General features: G+C 42.5%; 1 protein-coding gene across 1 annotated transcript in view; it reads right to left on the bottom strand.

Moving 5' to 3' along the window:
- Positions 1 to 14,629, bottom strand: part of PTPRB (protein tyrosine phosphatase receptor type B) — a 115,362-nt gene that overhangs the window by 87,009 nt on the left and 13,724 nt on the right. The gene's annotated exons all lie outside the window — the stretch shown is intronic.

Raw genomic sequence — 14,629 nt, 5'->3', positions numbered from 1 at the left:
CCCCCCCCCCCCGCCCCCAGAGGATCTTGTCCATTTTCAACTTGACCTTTTTGGTTTTTTTCTCTGCCATTCACTTTCCCCTTTCTCGTGTCTAGAGGTCGTCGTCCTCCCTAAATCTGATGCAAATGGTGCTGACAAAGAACAAATGTAATCACTGCCAGTTGTTCAACCCACAAAGCAAACCGCAGAGCAGTTTCATCACTGACCATCCAGTAGTTAAAACCGTTTCATCCGTCATTGTGCAAGCAATAGAAGAAGGCAATAAAACTCTCCTTTGTGGAAAATACCATGGAAGGCTCAGCTCCCATGCATATTACAAAAATTGGAATTTACTCAGTTTTCAGCACTAACTTTACACTTTTTAGTACGTGCTTCGGTACCTGAATGATCACGTACCGAGTTCCTAATAACCAAAGAGCAAAAATGTTTAATTGCACACGGGTGATAAAAGCAAAATATTGCAACAACTTTTATAATGCTCAGTTGCTTTTCTTGGGTGCCATCCCTGACAACTGCCAAAAGAGATAAGATTTTACGTTTTATTTTCAAAACAGAATACTCTGGAGCTAAATCAATAGGAAGAATGTCACATTCCCCTCTTTTTCCGATAGGCAGATTACACATAAAGCTATATTATTGACTTCTGTATCAACCGTATCTACTCTGAGGATAAGCAGAAGAAAAGGAAAAAGTGAAAATAGTTTCATTTCTTTCAGAAAACATGTTTTTAAGAAATCTTGTAATGAAAACATGAAATTTCCACCGCTTCAGAGAGTCTATGGGCTTTCAATCCGCAAGATCTCAGCTTTCCTTTTCAAGGTCACAAACACTCCAAGGTCAAACCTAAACATGTGTGCATTTCAGGAAAGATGGAATCTTTCCTATTTCTCTGCCCAGATGACTTGCCTTACCAAAGAGCTTTTTTGGCCCTCTGTATTTTGACCCCAAGTTCAATGGCTTTTCACAGCCTGGCATGCCTTTCTGCAGCATCAAAGAGGGTCCCTCTGCTCTCGGTTACACACTGCCAGCCCACAGGCTGCCCTCAGCCCTTACGCGAGTCTTTTTGCGGCTCCATTGCTTTTCAACATTACCTTTTTATTTTCTTGCTGTATTCAGAAAACAATGTGGTTTCCTTGTCTGTAAAACTGGAATTCTATCACTCTAAATACTTCCCAGGGCTGTTATGAAGAATGAATAAGGTCACAAATGTTAAAGCATCTTTATAAACTTGAATGTGCTATCTAGATGTTGGTTTGCTGGTAACAGATGACATCCTGATCGCATGTTTTTTGCTCTCTTTTAAATTCATCCATCACACAAGCTCCACTTTTCTAACGTCTATCTATCTTTCACTTTGTCCTTTCCATTGAGGTTTATAATATTTTCTCATAAATTGCCCCTCCGAGTTGAAGTCTTCTCACCCAAATATACTAAATACCCTTCTGTCCTTTGTGGAAATCTTCCATAAAGCCTGTCTCTTCCAAGTTTGGCCAACCATCTTTTTTTTTTTTTTTTTCTTTTTAAACACTACATGCCACAACCTACTGGACTGCATAAGTTAATCTAAAATTATATTTCATTTTCTTTTTTTCTTTTTAAAATATTTTTTAAATGTTTATTTAATTTTGAGAGAGAGACAGAGTGCGAGCAGGGGAGGGGCAGAGAGAGAGGGAGACACAGAATCCGAAGCAGGCTCCAGGCTCTCAGCTGGCTCTCAGCACAGAGCCCGATGCGGGGCTCGAACCCACAGACTGTGAGATCATGACCTGAGCCGAAGTCAGTAGCCCAACTGACTGAGCCACCTAGGCGCCCCTATATTTCATTTTCACTATAATGTCTAACAGTCTACCTATAATCCTTCCTTAGGTATAGGCAAATGCACCCCCCCCACCAAAAGGCAGATTTTAAAGCACTAATCAAACAAGGCAATAACAAAATATCCTCACAACGCGGTTTAGAGGCTTACAAATTCTATGTTATTAGAAGTGATTCGGTAAGAATGTCCTCGGAAATATGAATTAGGAAAAGAAGAAATAGTTTCTTTAAATAGGATTCTTTTCTTTTTTTTCATGGTTATTTATTTATTTTGAGAAAGAGAGAGCACATGAGCACAAGCGTGGGAGGGTCAGAGAGAGAAACGGAGAGTGGATCCCAAGCAGCCTCTGCACTGTCAGCACAGAACCTGATGTGCAGTTCAAACTTACAAAACGAGATCACGACCTGCCAAAATTAAGAGGCAGACGCCTAAATGACTGAGCCACCCAGGTGCCCCAATAAGATTCTTTTATTTTGATCTATCAAAGAGACACACGTGTTTTTAGAATCATGTGTTGTCACTTATCTATTTTACTATTAGCGTATATGAGGAATCAGAGCAATGCACTAAGGAAAAGACCAGTAGTCACCGACATTTCTTTTCCAAAGTTATATGACTCCTGGTTCTTTTTCTTTGAGAACCTCAAGGCTTACAACAGAGTTCCCAAAAACTGAGTGGTTCTCAAATAGCCCATAAAGACTAACATGTTGTGAAACAATGAGGAGAAGTTTAAACTCAGGCTTTTACGGATTACATTGTTCTTCTGAAAAAACACTTATATTAATATGAGAAACTAGAGAGAATTGTAATGGATTCAAGGCACTGTGGGACAGGGAAAAGTTGCCAGATGTCATTTTTTTCTATGAGGAGTTTATTTGAAACTACTGTACAAAGTATAAATAAATGGACTCATTCTTCTTCTTTGTTCTCATCTTTGTTTGGAATTCCTCAACTTTTTTTAAACCTATTTATCCTGCATCATGACACTGCATATGCTTTAGAGGTTACTGCATTCCAGGAATTTCGGACCAGCCACTCTGTAACTTCTCAGGGGACAACGTCTTCTCTTTGCCCTTTGGAAACATTTCCCAGACTGCATGGGAAGGGAGGGGCTGTTTCTGATGAGATGTGAGTGGACAGGCAGCGGCCTTTTAAACAAATTGTCATAGCAATCATTATAATTTTCATATTCATAAATCACGAATTCATGCATGAAAGCATGGCTCTTGTCAGCTTACGAACACAAATGTTGAACTTCACAGCTGGACTTCAGGGGCCCAGGGGCCACACCTTTGAGAACTGCTAATTTAGATCAGGGTTTGAGCCGGGTGTGGGAAAGGGGTGAGGGGTGAGGGGAGGGGGGAGTAGACTGGTAAAGTTATTGGTTAATTCAGACCCCTCACCCATAACCTAAAGCTCCGTTCATGACCTGGCCTTTCTTCTGCTTGCCTCCTATGCTCCAGCAGCCTTGGTCTGATAATTCATTTACTCACCCCTTCGGCAAATATTGACCGAGTACCTACTGTGTGCCTGACACAGAGCTGACTTCGTCCGGCCCCAGGGCCTTTATGCCTGCTTTTTCGTCTCCTTGGACCACTCCTCCCCAGATTCTCTGCTTGGTTATCTTCCTCTCAACCTTTAGGTCTCAGCTTTAAACACACCCCTATGATAGGGCCAGGCTCTTTCTGATTACCCAAGGAAAAAGTGTCCTTATATTATTATTCCTCTCAGCAATCCATTTGTTTAATTCAGTGCACTGATGACACTTGGTAATAATATAATGCTTGTGCCTGTCAGCCTTTCCCAGGCATATGGAGAATTCCCTTAGGACAGAATCTTTGTCTGCCATGTTCTTGCATAGAGCTTGGCTAAAAGTTTCAACAAATATTTGTTGAATGAATGGATGAAGGAAGGAAGGAATCTTTGTAGCTGCTCAGTAAATACTGTTATGTGAGTAAATACTCTAAGCAAGTGCTTCTACACATACCCTTGCTGGATGCCTCAAATATCATCTTGGAAAGATGTGAGGAAAAGAAAAGAGGAAAAAAGGGGAAAGGGCAAAGGACTAAAAGATTGATTTTGAACAGAAGAAGCAGGAGGAAAAATAAAAAGAGGAAAGGAGAAAGGGGAGAGAATCCTATTCTTCAGTATGATGGGTCTCAAACGCAGCATGGCATCTTCTGAGAACTTGCTAGAAATGTAAAGTCTAGGCCTTATCACAAGCTGAGGGATTAAAACTGCTGTGGTGGAGCCCAATAATCTTAAGTAAATCCTGGGGCGCCTGGGTGGCTTAGTCGGTTAAGCGTCTGACTTTCACTTAGGTCATGATCTCGCGGTTCGTGGGTTCGAGCCCCGCGTCGGGCTCTGTGCTGACTGCCAGCTCAGAGCCTGGAGCCTGTTTCAGTCTGTGTCTCCCTCTCTCTCTGACCCTCCCCTGCTCACGCTGTCTCTCTCTCTCCTAGAAATAAATAAAACATTAAAAAAAAACTTAAAAAAATCTTAAGTAAATCCTGCACCAGATACCATTTGATATTAGAGAGTTAATAATATCTTATTGTTTGTTTTCTTATAAATTTAAATTCTGAGCTCTCTGGTTACAAGAAGCTATGTAAGTGATTTAGAAAGTCTTAAACTATTTTAGAACGTGTCAAATAAGTGAATTGGTAACATAATATATAACGGTATATTTTATATAATTTACTCATATTTAGTATTATATAAAATATATTTTCCATTACATATATTTAGAACAAACTTGATATTTATAACTTCTCAATAAATATAAAATGTGGATGCTAAAAGGAAAAAGAACCAACATGCAGCAAACTTAATAAATATTAGACGGTGGGTCAATTCTGCCGCTTTTTCCTCCAAGGAAGTACTTTTTATTCTTTTTAAAAATTTTTTGATGTTCATCTATTTTTGAGAGCGAGAGAGACAGAGCATGAGTGGGGGAGGGGCAGAAAGAGATGGAGACACAAAATCCAAAGCAGGCTCCAGGCTCTGAGGTGTCAGCACACAGCCCGACATGGGGCTTAAACCCAGGAAGCTCAGATCATGACCTGAGCCGAAGTCAGTTGCTTAACTGACCGAGCCACTGAGGCGCCACTGGAAGGAAGTACTTTTGTTCCGCAACAAAATAACAGAAATTGTTAAAAAGAAGACCTAGCAATCAGGGAATGTGTCAATTAAAAACAATTACAAGATGGTGAATCCTTTTCTATGTTTTAACTTGAACTGGCTCAATAGTAAATTATCACAGAAATGAAAACCATTTTAACTACCAGGTGCCACACATTTAAAGAGGTGCATTAAAATTTAAGGTGAGGTAATTGTGATAAGCAGTTGTTGTTGCTTTTTTTACAGGACTGTGACAATCCTCTTTTGTGTTTAGAGGTACCGTTTGGGGATATACTTATATTTCAAGGAATCTTTCTAGCTTCCTAGATCATAACCTTCCTAGGTCATAGGTCCCCAGGAAAATGGAAATAATAAAGGCATTTGGGGGAGAGGAGTTGCAAGGATTAAATGAGAATGTGCACGTTGTACGTATAAAACGGTCCTTGGCTAAAGGGCTCAACAAATGTTAGGGACTATGATTATCAGTAGTAATAATCGTATATGAATACCAGTACATCACGGATGCTGAGCACCCAGTAATGCTAGAGCATGACAAAGTCCACAGATGAGAATGTTCTGAGAACGTCCGAATGATAGTAAATTATCACTCCTTTCCATCTTGTACCCAAGAGAAACCCTTCAGTAGATGAGCACAAAAGACATTTAAAGGCTGCTCTGGCTGGTGGCCATGACGAGGTTTTTTTTTAAGTCTGGGAAGGGAGGGGTGGGAGTCCTGGCTATCTCTCTAGCACCAGGTTCCACCATCTCTCTCAGACACATCTCTAAGGTTTCCTGGTATTTTTTTCTACATCAGTTTCTCACCCTCTGCCCCTCCTCTAGTTTTTGTTTGTTTGTTTGTTTGTTTTCTGTGTTTTTTTCCTCCTTAAATCTGGTGGAAAAGGACTTTGCATAGCTTTTGTCTCAGCTTTGGAACCATACACAGACGGATGACTTAAAATGATGTGACCGTCAGCTAATCACTTTGCAATCTCCAGTGCTTCCTCCATCTTCATGCCGGCTTTTCAGTCCCTCCCACCCCGTGGAAACCTGTCTGCTCACAAATGCGGGGAGTCCAAGGTATGAAGGCCTCCTGGGTCTGGGTGGGTGTGGCTGTCGCATTCCGGCTTCAGGATCTGGCTCCTGATTTCCACCATTCTGCACCCATTCTGCCTGCCTCTCCCTACAACTCTCCCTTCTCTGCCGAATGAGGCACATGCTCAGAATCCTGGAGTCCCCTGGATGTTGAGGGTAGACAGTGATCAAAGTGGAAGATCAAAGGTTCTCACTCGTCATGTTTTTCAAAATGTAATGATAAACCTGTGGACTAGATTATACTCTTGTGAAAGAAAGAGCTGTGTGTCTTCATTATCTAAGCCACATCCCCAGGTTACGGAGACTTAATGCTACCTGATACTGACAGAGGAAACATCCATACCCCCACCACTAAACAAGGGCAGGACTAATTGTAAATCTTAAACAAAATTTCAATCTTCAGCTGCTCCAATGCAAACCTGGAACCCTTAGCATCCCAGAATCCAAGAATGCCTAGCACCTAAGCCTTAGGGTAAACTAGTGTCCAAGCAGCTTCTCTTCCAAATGGACAGACCCTGACCACTTCATCTAATGCTTCTCAAACAATCAGGAGGTCTCTTAATTCAAACCACCAGGGTCAAAACTCTTAGCAAAGCACACTCTTTTTGATATCTTGTCCACAGTCGTGTTGTTCAGGTCATGACCTGAGCAGAAACTGACTAAGCCACCTATGAGCCCCTAGGTCAGTTATTTCTATTGTTTCGTTCTCTGTTTGCATTCGTCAGATATTTCTACGTGATTGGATTCGGGTTATACTTCTCCAGCAGAACTTTCCTCCCTCTCTTTCATTCAATGTCTGTTCTAACGAGCAGATTATTCAATTTTTCTCCAAGGCATTGCAAACCTAATCTCACTTTACAATCAATGGGGAGATTTTTACACTCTAGGTGCTGAGGTCCTTCTTTAGTAAATGCTGATTCAGAGGGCTGAGGCAGAATCTCAGAATCTGTGTCTTTTAAAATCTTCCCAGGTGATTCTGATGTTTGTGAGGCCAGGGCAGAGAGCCACAGACTTCCTATCTCAATTAGCACCTCCTCGCTTCTCCTTTGATGTCATTTCCCTCTTTCTTTGATATTTTCCCCACTGCATCAACTCTTATCTGCTCAGGGAAACCAACGTGCCAGAAAATGCTGGCATGTTAAAGAGCTCATTTCAATGCATATGTTGTGTTTCATGGTTGCATTTTTATGGGCCCATGATTCCTATTGTGACAAAATATGAACATAGTATTTTTTTTTTTTTTACACAAAATAGAAAGTAATACAACTCATAATGGAAAGAAAAGAAAAATCCTTGAGGGGTGCCTGTGCGGCTCAGTCAGTTGAACGTCTGGCTTCCGCTCAGGTCATGATCTCACGATCCTTGGTTTTGAGCCCTACGTTGGGCTCAGTGCTGACAGCTCAGAGCCTGGAGCCTGCTTCGGATTCTGTCTCCTTCTCTCTCTCTCTGCCCCTCTCCTGTTCTCATTCTGTCTGTCTGTCTCTCTCTCTCTCAAAAATAAATAAACATTAAAAAATGTAAAAAAAAAAAAAAGGAAAAGAAAAATCCTTGAAATTTAAGAGCTGGAGGGCCTCAAGTAAATTACAAACGATCGTATGCTATTGGCACATGGCAATCCACTTTGGCTGGCAAGACAATGACAGCTCTTTGTCAGAATTAGGCTTGAATGATGCAAATTGTAGATTCAGGTCTTCAGGAACACATTCCTTCCACAAACCATTCCTCTAGGATGACCTTCCTGCACCACTAGCAGTCTTAGAACCTGCTTATATTTTATCCCACGCACCCTACACAATCTAAGAGTTCTTTCTTGTTCAGGAGGAATGATGAGGATTTTCTGTTCTTGTTGTTTTGCTACATGTTTGCACTTCACCTTCTGGGTACTCGCCTCAGTAAAAGGGGAGTATTGTCCTATCCTTAGTTCTGGCCACAGGATAATGCATTGTGGCAGTGGGGCACGTCCCCTCTATGCTGTAAGTAACACAATAAAGGAGGTCACCCCAGACTTGATGGAGGTACGAGGAAGTGGGGATTTTCTGCATTTGTCTCATTACTTATTTGGAGGCTCACAGTAGGCTGTGATCTCTTTGAAGGCCAAATGGAAGGAAACACAGAACTGTTAAACCCCTGAGCAGCACCACAATGGCTATTCATGAACTGAGGAAATGCAATCCCTCTCCCAGGCCTGAGCCCCGCAGGGTGGGGAAGGCAAGAAGGAGGTGTGCCTCCAAACAAGATTCATGGATATTTAACAGAATCAGAACCAATCGGGAACATTTTTTTAATGCGTGCCCAACATTTTATCCCTCTCAGAGCGTTTTCATGTAATAATGTCAGGGTATCTGGTTCTCACAACTCTGTGAGGCAGGCAGGGAAAGAACAATGAGGTGGAAACAAGAAGTTGGTATTAATTGCTACAGTTATTGAATATTTATCATGTGTAGCCAATGTACTAAACATTTCGGTTAATCCGATTTTAATCCTCATACTGTGCTATAGGGCAAAATACCCTTAATTATCCTTATTTTAAAGAGGAAGCAATTATGACTGGAGTTGAGTAAATAACAGATGCCACACGAAGATTTAACCCAGGTTTCTCTGACACAGGAGCCCTACTTCTTACCCCTGTATCACATCATCTCCACCAACGTCACATGGCTGAGAAGGGGTCCAGAATGGACTTCTCTTTAAGAGTCCACTACTCAGGGGCACCCGTGTGGCTCACTTGGTTAAGTGTTGGACTCGGCTCAAGACATGATCTAGCGGTCCTTGGGTTTGGGCTCCGAATCGGGCTCTGTGCCGACAGTTCAAAGCCTGGAGCCTGCTTAGATTCTGCCTCTCCCCCACTCACACTCTGTTGCTCTCCCTCTCAAAAATAAATAAACATTAAAAAAAAAAAAAAGAGTCCACTACTCAACAGACAGAGGCTGGTCAGATTTTGAAGCTAAAGTGAAGTCCAAGCCCCACCCTGTCTCCCTTTGGATGCCACTTCTTCGCATTTGACTCTTCTTCCCGTCCCTTCCAAACCAGCGTCCCCCTCCCCCCACCCATCCCCTCCAGGCGGACTTCCTGCTGCCCCCAGTCCTGCCTGTGTCGCCCTCCCCATAGCGAATGGCCGGCACACGTAGGACACACATCTGACACCTGTATCCAGCTTCCTCTGCAGTTGTGCCAGTGCACACACAGTTCATCTCTGTGTAGGTGGTGTCCGGGGTGCCTGGCCCAGGGGGTGCCTGGGGGCTGGAAGGCAGCCCATGTTGTGCACTCATGGTGGAGCTGTGTGCCTGGAGACAGCTTTTGCTAATTACCACAAAGACCCTGGGTCTAGCCTGTCTTCCCAGGCTCCACTTACCCACCCTGGGCCCCATTCCTTAAAAAATGTGCACTCTATGAAGGAACAGCAGGAGGCTGTAATTAGATAAATTAATTTCCACTACTTGATTATTTAGCTTTTATAGCACCTTGCCCACCCCACAAGGCACAAAAGTGTCATCAATGATGGGAAACTAAGACATCTAGAAGCCTATGAGAGAGACATTGCTGGTCAGAGACCAGATTTTTCTAGGTCAGTGTTTTTTTTTTTTAAGTTCATTTATTTTTGAGAGAGCACAAGTGGGGGAAGGGCAGAGAGAAAGGACAGAGGATCCAAAGTGGGCTCTGCACTGACAGCAGTGAGCCAGATATGGGGCTCAAACTCACAAACTGCAAGATCATGGGCTGAGTTGAAATCGGACACTCAACCCACTAAGTCACCTAGGAGTCCCCTACATCAGTGGTTCATAAACGTTAAGTACATCTGTGCGACTTGGAGGGCTTGTTAAAACCCAGATTGCTGGGTCCTACCCACAGGGCTTCTGATTCAGTAGGTCTAGGGCAGGGCCCAAGCGGTTGCATTTCTAAGAAGTTCTTGGTCTGGGGTGCACACGTTGGGAACAGCTGAGTTAGATATTTCCTAACTCATACGGGAGACAAGCTTCTTGTTTCACCAGGCTTTTCCTTGTGAAGATACACATGGCCACATAATGCTATCGTAAGGGTGTAATAACAACAGTAGCTAACAGTAGCTACACAGGATTTTCTAGTCCCACTCTAGGCACATGACTGGTGTTAATTTATTTAATTCATGTGTAGCGTGAGGGAGAGAAAGCAAGGGAGAGGGAGAGAGTTGGTTCTGAAGCCAAGTACTGCTCCAGGTCTACAGCCTTCCGAAGATAGACCTCTCACAGTGGGCAGGAGAGGATCTGAGGAAAGTGGGGAAAGGAGAAAAGTGAGGAAAGTTCTGCTCCCGAAGAGTCAACTAGGACAACTTTGCAGTAGCATCACTAGTAATTGTTTCCGATTATGTTCTCCTTGGCATTTGCCTCCACTAACAGGAGGAGCTCTAGGTAAGTGAATACAGTGACTAGGTATGCAGGTGTGTGTAAGGGTATGTGAGCTCTTCTTGCTCTGCTATTTTCCAATCATTTGACCTCTAATCCTTAAGACTTTAAGTCTAAGTAGGCATCTGCAAAATAATAATAATAATAACAACAATAATAATAAATACCATAGGAAACTGTTTAATGACCATAAGTTCCTGCCGCCCAATACGTGTGGCCCTTTGCAATATGACTTTTAGCTTTTCCTCACAAAAGATGAGGTCTATTTTCCTTTCTTTCAATGCTGGGCTGGCTTGCGACTGCGGTGTTCAATAGAATGTGGCAGAAGTGATGTTGTGTGATTCCAGAACCTGGCCCTTGAGAGGCCGGTAGCTTCCACCTTCGCCATCCTACAAAACTTCCCTAGAGCATCATGTAAAGAAGCTTCTAGAGGGGGAGAGGCCATGTGGACATCCCTTCCTGCAGCCAGCACTGACTGCTAGTCATGCGACGGGAGGCTACTGTGAATCTTCTAGCTCAGTTTCCCCTCCAAGCTAGATGCAGCTGCAAGAATGAGTGCAGGCGAAACCAGCAGAGGAAACACCCAACTAATCAACAAAATCATGAGAAATAGAAAACTATCAGTTTTGTTTTGTTTATTTTTGAGAGGGAGAGAGAGACAGCGTGAGCAGGGGAGGGTCAGAGAGAGAGGGAGATACAGAATCCAAAGACCGGCTCCAGGCTCTGAGCTAGCTGTCAGCACAGAGCCCGACGCGGGGCTCGAACCCATGAGCCGTGAGACCATGACCTGAGCCGAAGTCAGACGCTTAACCGACTGAGCCACCCAGGCGCCCTGAAAACTGTCAGTTTTTACAAATTACTAAGATTTGGGGTGGTTTGTTATACAGTGACAGAAAATAGATACAAGTACCCACCTCCCAGTTAGATGAAGTTGCTTGCATAGTTCCTGGCATACTAATCTTAGATATTATTTTTATCTCTTAGATTCTCTTCTTTGCAGACTCTGTACAGTGTCTTTTCATGTTTCACTCCTAACTAAGAGACTGGTGATGAAAGGAAGAGACACAAATACAAGCCACTTTCTCTTTGGAAATGTTTTGTGTCATCTCCACCCCCATTCCTAGCCCCATGTTTCAACCCCAATTCATTCTTTGTGGATCTAGAGCACTGTGGTCAGTGCATAAACATTAATTAGTAGTAATGACATCTGTAGCATTTCCAAGCATAAAACCTTAGTATTTCAGTTCTTGTTCTCTCTTCTCTAGATTTCTACTTCAGCTCAAGTGTTCTAAATTCTACCTCGTGGCTACATGCGATGGGAACAAAAGGAATGACAGATAATTTCATAGTGTCACTAATTAAAATAACAAGTAGAAACTATTTCTGGCTGAAGACTCCATTTGAAAACATGGATTTCAGATCTTCATCAATAGTTTCAAACAAAGAGGGAGGCAAACCATAAGAGACACTTAAGTACAGAGAACAAACTGAGGGTTGATGGGGGGAGGGGGAGGGAAAGGGGAAAATGGGTGATGGGCGTTGAGGAGGGCACTTGTTGGGATGAGCACTGGGTCATGGGAAGCGATAAGTCATGGGAATCTTCTCTCGAAACCAAGAGCACACTATATACACTGTATGTTAGCTAACCTGACAATAAATTATATTTATAAAAAATGCAAAGTTTAGGTCAAATTTGAAATCACTTTCTAACTCTCCATTCCACCCCATCCCAGTTCCTTCGTCTCTCTCTTTCCTACTTCCCTACCTCTTACTACGTTACTCCTATTCCTCTTTTGGCTCAATTCAGATACACCCTTCACAGGAAGGCACTCCCTGAAATCTTCACACCAGTTAGAAACCTTGCTTTTGATTCCATAAGAGCCCATGTATATTTCCATTTCCCTCAACACCACACGGCAGATGGTGAGTTCCTTCAGGGCAACAATTCTGTCATTTATCTTTGTGTCTCAGTGGAAAATAGCAGTAACAGCTACTATTTCCTAAATGCTTGCTAAGGACTAAGTGCTCTAGTAAGCATTTTACATGTGTTACCTCCCGCAATCGTTGCAACAGCTCTCGGAGCTAGGAGTTCCTCTTTATAGATGAGGAAACTGAGGCTTAGAGAGTTGAAGTAGCTTATCAGGTCACTGGCTAGTAAGAAGCAGAGTTAGGGCTTTGACTTCAAAGACTCCACCACTCTGCTCTGACACTAGCTAGGTCCTCAAGAAATGTTTGTTGAGTCGATCAACATTTTCCAAAGCTATCAAATTTAATGGCCATCAATGCCTCTTCCCCTTTCTTCTCTTCTAATTTTTTTGAGGTGGCGGTGGAATTGAAGGGTGATTAAGTGATGAAATGGGGAGATTTAGAAGTGAGAAAAAGGAACTGGAGATTAGCTCCTGAATGAAACAATATATATTTTATTATGTATTAAACGTATTAAACTCTAGATACACACAAACTTAAAAATATTAAGGTAATAGAAAAATAAAAAAATGTGCATGGCTATTCAACATTACCATCGTACCTGGACACGGACAGTACATGGGTCATTTGCTACCCAAGGGGTCAACAATTTCACCCACTTCCATACCACTTCAATTGATTCATTTCCCCAACATTCCATTCTTCCTATTCTACTTCCCTGCACTGTGTTCTACTCCACTCCACTCTTCTCCATTCCACTTCATTTGAGTCCGGTCCACTCTTCTCCACTTCATTCCATTTCATACTATTCTTTTTCATTCCACTTCATTGCATTTCATGCTGCTCCACTTTCCTCCCTCTCCATTCCACACTTTTCTTTTCCTTTCCTTTCTACAAAACTTTATAACATATTGAGCACTATGTTCAGATGCTGGAGATGCAAGCTGAATAATTACAGTCCTTATCCTGACATTCAGATTTTTCCCGACATCACCTGATAACGGTGGCATCACCCCAACTCACAGCCCAACTGTACTGTCAACCCCAAATCACCACAGACCAGGTGATAAAGAAAACAACTGACACACAAAGATTTTCTTGTTACAAAATCCCAAGCAATGAAGTAGAATAATATTGAGGTATAGAGATAGAGTATCTTTTTTTAAAAAATTTTAAGGTTTATTTATTTTGAGAGAGAGAGAGACAGAGTATGAGCAGGGGAGGGACTGAGAGAGAGGAAGACACAGAATCCAATGCAGGCTCCAGGTTCTGAGCTGTCAGCACTGAGTCTGATGCAGAGCTCGAACCCATTAGGGAGATCATGACTGGAGCTGAAGTCAGACACTCAACCAACTGAGCCACCCGGGTACCCTGAGATAGAATATGTTTCAAAATTACTTTCAAAGGACAAGCATTGTACCTTCCAAGTGACTTTGCCTTTCAAAATATCTAACTACAGCTATTTATAATTGAATGTTATAAAGTAACTGCTCATGCTAAATCAAATGATGATCTAGCAGAGATGTCTTGACTAAAGCATTAGAGTCATGGAAAACTGCAATTTTAGAAACTGCCCTTGGAAGGAGCATAGCTTTTAGAACTCGGTTTCCCAGAACATAGTTAAGATTTTGCCTGTGCTTCAAGGAAAAACTAGGGGATGAGTCATGACTTGATGACTACTCGATACATAGTCATTCTGGTGCCCCATCTGGGAGCTCACAAACATTGCGGAGGATTTCACTTTAGAAAAAGACCAAGGGAGGGACACATGGGTGGCTCAGTTGGTTAAGCATCCAATTTCAGCTCAGGTCATGATATCACGGTCTGTGAGTTCGAGCCCCGCGTCGGGATCCACGCTGACAGCTCAGAGGCTGGAGCCTGCTTTGGATTCTGCATCTCCTTCCCTCTCTGCCCCTCCTCCACTTGCACTCTGTCTCTCTTTCTCTCAAAAGTAAATAAACATTAAAAATTAAAAAAAAAAAAAAGAAGACCAAGGGGATACCTGGATGGCTTAGTCAGTTAAGCATCCAACTTCAGCTCAGATCATGATCTTATGGTTCCTTAATTCGAGCCTTAAGTCAGTTCTCTGCTGTCAGCAGGGAGCCTGTTTCAGATCCTCTGTTTCCTCCCTCCCTTTGCCCCTCCTTGACTTGTGCTCTCTCTCTCTCTCAAAAATGAATAAGCATTAAAAAAAAAAAAGAAAGAAAAGGAAAAGCCTAAGAAACTGCAACAACAACAACAAAAAACCCCAAAATATACCCTGCAGCGTATTTACTAAGATCTGGGCCTGCAAATC

Source organism: Hyaena hyaena, unplaced genomic scaffold (genome assembly GCF_003009895.1).
Source record: "Hyaena hyaena isolate Hyena2069 unplaced genomic scaffold, ASM300989v1 scaffold_262, whole genome shotgun sequence".
Lineage (NCBI taxonomy): Eukaryota > Metazoa > Chordata > Mammalia > Carnivora > Hyaenidae > Hyaena > Hyaena hyaena.
Note: the sequence above shows the minus strand (reverse complement) of the source record. Positions and strands in the feature narration are given on the sequence as shown.